The sequence below is a fragment of the Centropristis striata genome, chromosome 2, assembly GCF_030273125.1.
Source record: "Centropristis striata isolate RG_2023a ecotype Rhode Island chromosome 2, C.striata_1.0, whole genome shotgun sequence".
NCBI lineage: Eukaryota > Metazoa > Chordata > Actinopteri > Perciformes > Serranidae > Centropristis > Centropristis striata.
Window position 1 is genome coordinate 25536827 of NC_081518.1, and position 10368 is coordinate 25547194.

The following is a 10368-nucleotide window of genomic DNA, read 5'->3' on the forward strand; positions in this document are numbered from 1 at the left end:
CTGATGAGAGAGGTGGAAGGAGGAGCTGCAGTGTACTGGGAGAATGAGAGGCTCAGAGCACAGGCGGCGAGGGGAGTTGAAAAGAAATGGGGAGAAATGTACCCTGATTGCACTGGCAACAACCTCCTCTGATTTTTGTTTACTGTAGTTTTCCTATTTATGGAAGGATTGGCATGATCTGGTTAACTGGAATATAGGCTGTTGTGTGATTGAGGGAAAACAATCAGAGTGGTGTGTGTGTGTGTGTGGTGACAGAAGAAAGGAGGTTAGAGAGGGAGAAGTAGGAACGTGCAAATAAAGCAAGGGAATGAAGATGGGCGAAAAAAAAGTGAAGGGGTGTTATGGAGGGGAGGAGGGAGTGATGAAACAGGGGTATAGAGCAAATGAAATTCAATTTCTGCAGTATGCAAACCTTTCTTGGTAATGACAAGCAACTTAAGAATGTGGTTGATAGGGATGGACTTTCCGTTTTTAAAGATTTCTTGCCAGAGTTGAGGATTAACGCCACCCATAGTGCAACGTGAGGTAATCATCGCACAAACTCACCTTTGCTGTGAGGAAAGGGGGCTGGGGGTGAGAAGCAGAGGCTTAACGGTGCTAATGGGTATATGAGGCTGGCACACACATGCTGGCAATGCCAAGGAAGCTCCACAGTCAGGGAGTGTTTATGGGAGATTAGGGGGCTGAGGATTTAGTGGAGTGGTGGTGGACATGAAGGGCTCCTGGCCACAAAATGAACTGTGTGACAAATGTTGTAAGGCTTAGAAAAAGACATCTTTATTTTTGTTTCTTTTATATTTTATTCTATACATTTGATTTCTTAATATACGAACAAGTTTTATTTAATCAAAATTATGTTCATTTATCTTGTTTTCGAGACCAAGTTATGACATATACCATCTACCCAGAAGGAAAGGAAGCCTGGCCCGCTTTTCTACTAAATCTGTTAGACAAACAGCGGTACACAGAGCCGAAGACAGCCGATGGTGGCACATCTCTGCTGTACAATAAAACATACAGAAGGGAAAGAATTATTCAGCCAGTTGGAAAAGGGGAAGCACTCCACACCAATACAACATAAAAGATATTTATGGCTCATTTCGCCAACTAGAAGCTAATCTAAAAGAGATGAGTTATGCCTCATGTAAGAAATAAAACCAGATGAAATGTGAGTGAGTGAAATTTGAATGGATGACGCCAAGGATAAGAATCGCCCGACATGGAGCAGGAGGAATTCATCTAATTTTTTATGCTTTGAATGGCACTGGGCCCACTATGGCCACTTAGAAAAGATTGGACAGCTGATTCATGACATCTTCATTTGCATTCAATGGCGCTATGCATTTTCCTATTTCTGTGTTAGCAGGTGAGGGCCATAGAAACCTGAAGTAACCATACCAAGTGACTCACAAACTATGATTTGTTTCTGGATTTGTTCCAGAGACAGTGTTTGTATCATGATGTAACAGAATTCAATAGCAAACTATGGTTTAAAGGGAGGGCTTTCTTTATTAAAATGCAAGCACTCTATTCCCGTAATCAATATCTGCACACAGGCCATAACCCTCTAAGATTTAGATTTTAGAATAGCAACTAGAGCACACAGAGCTATGAGTTACTTTATTGAGGTGAGCCTACCTACTCTGAATCTCGTAAGTTGGCAGGCCATTCATTCTGTTAAAAGCTTTTCATGCCAAAAATGTTGCTATTGCTTCCTACTAACTTTGATGTGCATTATCTGTCTGTGGCTGTGCTCAGGAGACTCTTCGCCCACATCAATAAATCCAAAATAATACCTTCATGCAGCTGCTGATGGCCGATAAAAAAACATGTTACACCCAGTGGTTCAAAATATTCATAACTCAGCATTGGCTAAGCTGTCGTTCCAATGATGTCTACATTAATAACAGTGGCAGATTCACCATATTCAATTTTGAGAAAGAAATGGGTCCCCTATTTAAAACAGAGGGAGAAAAAAAGCTGACCTCATTTCTAGCTGACAACCATTGATTTTACTGTTTGTAAAGGCTCTTGATGGCAGATTTTATATAAATGAAGCTAACTTCTGCTTTAGGCTGCGGTCACATGCATAGATTTAAAATGGTATGATATTCCCCCCTTTCATTCATTTCGATTCTATCGGGACCAGGGACAAAGGGACAAATAAAACATTTGCCTCTGGTTTTAAAGTAAATTAGTGTCATTGCATCCCATGGAGTTCAACTGTTGTGAACTTTGGTTGAACTTTTGTGTTTTCGACCTCAACCAATAAGAAAGACGTGTGTGTTTGACCCCACGGAGATCTGATATGTGTCACATCCTGCACTGTATTTCCCGCTGATTTTTTTCATGTTTCCAGCTGACTTTTAATAAGAGAAATCTTGCCTATGGAGTCTTAAATATGCACGTCATGGCTGTGTGAAAAGGCTGAGGCTAGAGGCAAAAATGGCTTCCACAGCACTGTGTAGAAGACATGGAAATATAGAAACTATGGTCTTCAAATGTTTCCTTTTCTGGACTAGGGCTTGCAAGCAAAACTGAGCTATGATTTAGCATAGCTCGCTATGGATGCTTAATTTATTTGTTTTGTTTCTCCAACCAATAATATTCAGAGAAAAGGCTTTTAGGATGTTTTGGGTAAATGTAACGCTATCTTGGAGTTCGGCGAGTGTTGCCAAAGTGTAGATTTGTTTAAACTTTTAGTTTTTGGAAAGGCTGAAAAAGCTATGAATGGATACATCAATGGTGTGTGATCTGGTTCTTTTTATTTTTACAACATCCACCTTTATAATGTGCATGAAAAATGTTTGTCTTGACTCCCACATGACCTGCAGTACAGATTCCCGCCACTAAACCTCCAATATGCACACCTCAGCTCCGTCTCTGGAGGGGTTGCTGCCAACTGATACACAGCACATACTTAATTCACAAACTGAATATGAATACTGTGTAGGATCACAAAAGTGCTGTGAAAGCATGTAAACATCTGTGCCTGAGCTTTAAAGGTGCTCTGGGGTTTATGCCTGAGCATGTTAAATAGTTGACTTAACTGTAAAATCCCCACCTGCAACAACAAAACGACACATTGTGTTTAGCAAATAACATATTCACCAAACAAAATTTTCATGCAAATTCCTTTCAGCAGTCTGCATTGCAACATATATAACAGAACATACAGAACATATATAATATATATAAATAAATCTGCTCTTCCCAGTAACCTGATGCACTGTTTACTGCATGTTTGTTTCTCAATACAATAATTTAATTGCTGCCCTAGCAAAATGTATATTATGATGCTTTTAATTTGGTTGAGGCGCTGTGCTATATCTGGACACTTGCCAGTACATTACAAATTCATGATGGGGTTAAGTGGAGAAATCTCAGGCACTACACTGTGAAGCTACAACCTGAAAGGCTCCTTTCACCTCCAAGCCACCCCTCCTTCAAAAAGGAAAAAAGAAGAAGAAAGAACTTATTGCTTAAAGATACACTCCCTGTTTTATTTATTTTTTCTCGCAGTTCGCAATCCATTTTTTACCTCTCTGCGGCTTCAGCTAGGAATATCTAACATGCTAAAAGAGGGTTTTTCTTGTCTTTCCCTGTCACCTGCTTGAATATTACTCACAGTATTTCTCACGTGGGTTATTATCTTATAATGCAGTAAGGTCAATGTGAAACTCATTCTGCATATCTTCAGATATCCACACAAGTGAGGAAACCCAACACCCCACAGGAAAATGGCTAAAAAAAGATGTCATGTCGTGGCCACTGAGTGCTTGGTTGGTGTTAAAGTGTTTTAGGGTACAATTTTCCATTAAGCCTGATCAGCGAGGATTTAACACCAAACTGTGTGTGTTTTCAGGCCTGCTTCAGCTGGTATTAAGTGTCTCTTAGGCAGCAGCTAACATGTGGTGGGGTTTTCCCAAAATACACACAGCAGATTCCCCCTAAGTCTGTCTCTGCAGGAAAACTGCTCCAGAAGAACCAAGTCGCTCAGAGAGCGCGAGTGGTCAGCTGTAACGCTTCTGCACTCAGCAGAAGCCTGAAGGGCTTAAAGAGTTATTTTGTCTCGTTTATGTCACATTTAATCATGATGATGCAGAAGAGGTAGCACATGAGTTTAACACAGAGTTTCAGAAAACAACAAGTTCAATGTAAGGTCTTTGAAAAAACAAGAGGAGTTCTGCGTCTATAGCTTGTAATCCTTATTTTGTTTGTTTGTGTGAATACAGAAAAAATAAAATAAAATTTAATACACAAGATGCATCTGATATTAACAAAAACACACTTTGGAAACTGCATGAGGTTTATTTACCTCTAATATTGACTGAAGGAACTGAAGTCTTCAAACATCAAAGACTGTTTCTCAAGCTTAATGAGAGCAAGTCTGAGTTTGTCATATTTGGCTTCCCCGACTTCTTCATTACCATCATTAAAAACCTTGTCGAGCCATTTGCCCAAAAATCTGGGGTAATCTTTGACGGAATCCTAGCTTTGATAAGCAAATTAACTCAGTAGTTAGTAAGTTCTTCTTTCTTCCTTTGTTGGCTATTAACTGGTCTTTGCTGTCTCATCTCTGCTAATTGTCCATAGTGCTGCTGCAGAAGTTCTTCTTGGCACCAAAAGTGAAAAAAGAGACAGTCTCTCTCCTGTGCTGGGCTCTCTTCACTGGCCCCCAGTGCATCAGAAAAATGATTTCAAGATCCTGCTGTTGTTTTTTAAGGCACTCAATGGGGCCCTGTATATCTCAAATCTCTTAACCTGTCAAATCTTCTCAAAATCTTTTCTTAGAGCTGCTGGTTGTTTCATGGTCCAGCTGAGGTGTTAGGTTGCCTTTGGGTTTATCTCATAAAAGTCAACAAGAACTTACTGTTCCTGAACCAAACTCAACACAGTCTTCAAAATCAAGTAGATAGGTGTGGTGGCAGGTCTGTATTTAAAGTAGGGCTGGGAAAAGGGCCAAAATAATTTTTTATAGCCTATCTTTGTGCATGCCGTACGTCATATGGTTCACGCCAGCTTTTCTCCAATGTGCAAGGTTCAAGACCTAAAGCATTGTTCAAATAATGCAAATATGTCATTATCATCGTCCAAATAATGCAAATATTTCATTTTTTTAATTGCAATTTTGGCAGCTAGTTTTTGCAAAAGAAACTGTATGTATTGTCATATCCCCCCTCCCAGTAATTGTGTATTTGATGATTGTGGGACATGATTCCATCACAATGTGAATCCATTGAAAGACCATAAATGATCATATTGAATTATTACCCAGCTTTAATTCATAATAACCTGGTGCTGCCATATGGTTTGTCTCACAGAACCATCTGTGAAGCAGTCTTTGAAAACTTTTTGGAAAAGGGCAGACACTTTCAAAATATACCTGGCAGCTGATTGGAGGAACCATCTGTCCGTCCCCTGTAACCGCCGGGAAGAAGAGCAGAAGTCTTCAGTTTTCTGCTCTTCTTTTAATGTGGAAATACTCTCCATGAATGTTGATGTTGCAGCATCTAACCTAAGCACGCTAACCTCTTTAGCAGCCACCATTGTTGTTTTTAACCTGAACAAACATCACAAACATGAAACTGGCAGTATCTCCTCACAGGAAGCTGATTGGGCGAACCATTGATTATTGCCTGACAAGATGGATTTGCGTGATATGTGATACTGTGATTCTTCTTGTGATATCGCGAGAGTCCAGCTGCAGTGCAAGGCCAAATCCATAAGTCATTGTAGAGTTATCAGCTGACACCCTCAGCTCAAGAGCTTTTTGCTGCCTTTGAGCTCATTGTTCTGTTTTTACATCTTGTATCTTTGCAGTTTGAATACGCTTTCAAAGCTCTCATCGGTGTCTTTTTCAACAGCACGCAGCTATTTCTGCTATGAATCACCATTTTGCAACCTCATTCAGCGATAGTGACTTAACAGACATTTACTTAAATGAAATTCTTTGAGATGATTACTTTAAGTACCAGATATTTCCCATAGGAGTACGTGGAGACCAAAGCAAAGAGAGGAGTGTGATTATGGGTCGTATTGGATGCATTTATTTGAAAATGGCTGCGTTTTTGTAGAACTTTTATTCAAAGTACATAGCAATTTGCCTCTTATTTACTCATTCACACACACTCACACACCAATGGCAACAAGATACCATGAAAGAAACTGCAGATAAGTCCGCCAGAATACAGCACAAAGGTCCAAAACAAACATACAAAAGCAAACTACTCACTTATCAACCATCATCTTAGACTGCGATCACACTCATCATGCTCAGAACAGAAGACGTCTTTGCAGATCTGTGGTTAATTTGTTTTCTAGCATACAGTAAATGTTGTGGCACTGGTATTGCACAGAACCCTTAGCACCTCCAGCTTAAATCCAACAGCTGTTTGCATTGACACAAGTTGACGTGAGTCATCAAGTCACGTTTTTCTCACGGAGATAAGCAGGCTGGCTAATAGGTGCACATCCAGGAGAAATACAATTACTCACATGTACCCACACTGTAGTGCAGAGCTGTAAAGTTGGTGAATGGTGGTGATGTGAGCCAGAGCGCGAGAGATGTACTCTGTGTATCACAGGGCTCTTACACACCAGCCTAATCACAATCTTCACTTATTTACAACACTGCAGCTTGTTTTGTTGCAGCTGAAGCAGATAAACACCTCAAGGACGGCCCTCGCAGGACCATGTCAAGATTCGGATAAAGCAAATGTTAAACAGCAGTAGATAATGGTGCTCAATTATTTAGTTTATGACAGATGGTGACTAAGAATGTGTGAAGAATGGCAACGATGCAGCTGGATAAAAAGACGATGGTTGATTGGCAGCCAGATATGCATGAAAGTAATGAGGCTAATGTTTTTCAGTGCTTAATTAAGTTAATCTCAAGATGGTCATACAAAGCATTGATCGTTAAAGTTTATCACTGAAGTGTAAACTGCAGATGGACGGGATGGATAAGATCAAAATGCTATTTATGTTTCAATTAAACATTCACCGTCGATTGTGTTTGAAAGGCAGCAGAACAGTTGGAAAGTCCGCTTGGATGGATGAATTTGTCCCCAGAGGAACCGTAAAATTCATATTTCAGACTTGTCACAAAGACCACGACACTAAATCTTTTATTAGCTGACACCTTTGTTCAGGGCACACAGTGATTAAGACTATAATTATATTATTGTTCAGAATAAATTGTTGCATAGAGGTTACACAGTATCAGTGTGGGGTTTCTCTTCCACAGCACCCAGATACACATGTGAATATAGAAATTATTTCCCAGTATTTTCCATATTTTGCTCATATCTTATTATCATATTTTGTTTGAGTCTTATAAACCATTACTAATTATAAATAACCAAAACAGTTGTGTTTTATTGTACAGAAATCCACATATAAACATGTATTGCTTTCATTTATTCTATTGTTGTGAAAGGTCTGCTTACATCAGTAATATTCATTAAAACAGCTTTCTATTTTCAATATGGTTATACGAGGAACACCTTTGTATCCATATGTACATTTTTTATAAATATAAATGAACAGAATTGTAATATAAATGGTCAGATAATGACCAACTGTGCACTTAATCCAGCCAAAATATCTTGGACCGACCTCATGAGCTTCTGTTTTTGTTGCCCAAAATTAATATAAGAGCTCCACCTGGTGGATCAGAGCAGTAATGACAGTTGTAGTTTTGTCATATTCTGCATTTCTGTAGTAATTTCTGTATTATTTATGCTTTTCTTTGTACATTTTCTCTAGTAATTTGGGGCTTTTGTTTGTTGTAAAGAAGCCAAATGATCTGCAGCTGTTTGCAATGGGCCTGGAGCCAAACAGAAGCAGAATGAAAGCCATTACAACCCAAAACAACATGCATTATTATTGACAACTCGTTGCAGCTGTAACTTACATTATTATTACGCTAAGAGTAATTTCACATTTGTACTGCACACTCACAGAAGGAGAGAATCGCTCATTTTATTTCGCAGCAGTGCTATCATTAGTTAAAATTTGAAACAATCATAGCAGCTGCACAGCCGGACAGAGAAACAAATCGACACTGATGCTAATATTGCCACATGCAGCTGATAGGATTTTTTATTTTGCGGAGACACGTGCAATTTGATTCAGTGAATGACCCTCAGGACAGGAAAACAGACAGCTTCCTCTGTCTTCATGCTGACTGTGCTGGGTACATGTCAAAGAAACAGCCTATCTGTGTCTACTTGAGCGTGACATATCTGCTGAAGACGTTTTTTCTTTTTTTTCATTTTCTGCTGCAGTGAGGGACTGTGAAGAAGAAAGAGAACACCTGTCCCTAAAATTATGGAGAATGCCAGTGAGCACAGAAGCAATTGTGTTCAAAGTGTGTATAATTGTGTAAGCTGTGAACCATGTCCACCTTCCATGCTTGGCAGTCACGCACCATTTCCTGTGACCTTGCTTTACATGAGAGAATCTAAACTGACTTTTGTGTATTTTCAATCGTTTTGCTCTCCAATTTAAATATAGGTGAGGCTGTATTATGCATTGGCCTCATTGTGCCCAGATTTATGCCATATTTAATTTGCTGGAGTAAAAGCCTTGGTCCAGCAAGGTGCCCACATTTAAATGCACAGTTCTTTCCTCACACACACTGCAGTAGGTGGTGTTTTATGAAGGTTTTCTTCAACTTGAGCACAAGCTAAAAACACAGCTGTAACATTTCTCAGACAGAAAACATCACAAACCAACTGGAGGGAGTATTATCATTTAGTCATGAATATGTTTATTTTCTTTCTGTTTTATTTAATTCACAAAAACTGTCCATCTGGTCTGCATGCAGGTGTCAGAGGTAGATAGGGGATTCAGAAGAATGGGCAGAAAATTTCATTATTCCAAATAAGTTATTAGCACATTTTCTGTTTTTGTATGTCATGACATATATTTATATATTTGTTAAATGTGGCAGATGGGTAAGAAATAATGCAAAATTACAGATACTACATAAAAAAGAAATAAAGACTAATGCTGCAAGAAATTATTTTTCAATCATTTGTTCTAGAAAATGTCAGAAAATAGTGAAAAATATTCAGATCCAAGGTGATGTCTTTAAATGTCATGGTTTATCATTCCAAAACTCTGATAACATTTAGTTTAATATGATATAAAAGAGAGAAAAGCAGGAAATGTCCATATTTAAGAGGCTGAAAATAGTATTTTCTGCCATTAAGTTAAGATTGACTTATTAATCGACTAATCATTGCAGCTCTACATAAAATTTTTGCAAAACACAAAAAAAGGGAATTTAAATAAGCAATATTATACAAATGTTTGCCCAAACTCACCAAATCAATAACAGTTCAATGCTGTCTGAACTATCTCTGTGTTCTCCATGGCAGTGTGTGCCCAATGTCTGTTTAGTGGGTAGAATTAATCCTGAAGTATAACTGTTAAGTGCAGGAGGTTTATATCAGAATATTTGAAATCCCAAAATCCTCTAAATGGAGGCTATAGTATCGATGGCTTATGTGTATTTAAAACTTCCCTGTCTGCATATGACGAAATATTAAGAGCCTCTGGTGCAGTGGGACACAGCGCTGCACTGAACTCTGCTTTACCCTACTTCTCTTTGCTCCAAAACTTCCCACCAACTTTTAGATCTTGTGACTGGGGAACAGCTTCCTGGTGCACATCAACCACTGCTGAGTTTGCGTAACAGTTTCTATAGGAGCTCTGTTGTCTCTGACTTAGGGAATACTGGGAGGGAACAGAGGTTGCACCATACGATGAACGTGGTCATTTAAAATTTCTCTTCATTCTTTAGTTCATTAGATGACTATTTAGAGTAATCAGTGACCTAATAGTTTTCATTATTCTCTCTGGTGATAATAGTGTAAATAGGATATCAGTGGTGGAAAAAGTATTCAGATCCCTTATTTAAGTAAAAGTTCTAATACCACACGGTAAAATTAGTCCTGAATTTAAAACGCACTCAAGTAAAAGTACAAAAGTATCAGCATCAAAATGTACTTAAAGTATCAAAAGGGAAAGTACTTGTCATACAGAATGGACCCACTCAGATTGTAATATACTGTATATTACAAATATACTATTTGATCAATTATTGATTAATTTATGTAAGCATATTTTTACTTTCTCAAGATAGGGCTCATTTTAACTACTTAATATACTGAAATGAAGTTTTATTAAAAAAAATAAAGGTAATCACTTAAAATGTTTCATGTTTTTAAGTTGAATCTCAACCTGAAAGTAACAAAAGCTAAATGTAGTGGAGTAAAAAGTACAATATTTTCCTCTTTAATGTAGTGGAGTAGAAGAATAAAATTACTTAAATTAAAAATCAACACCTTGTACTGC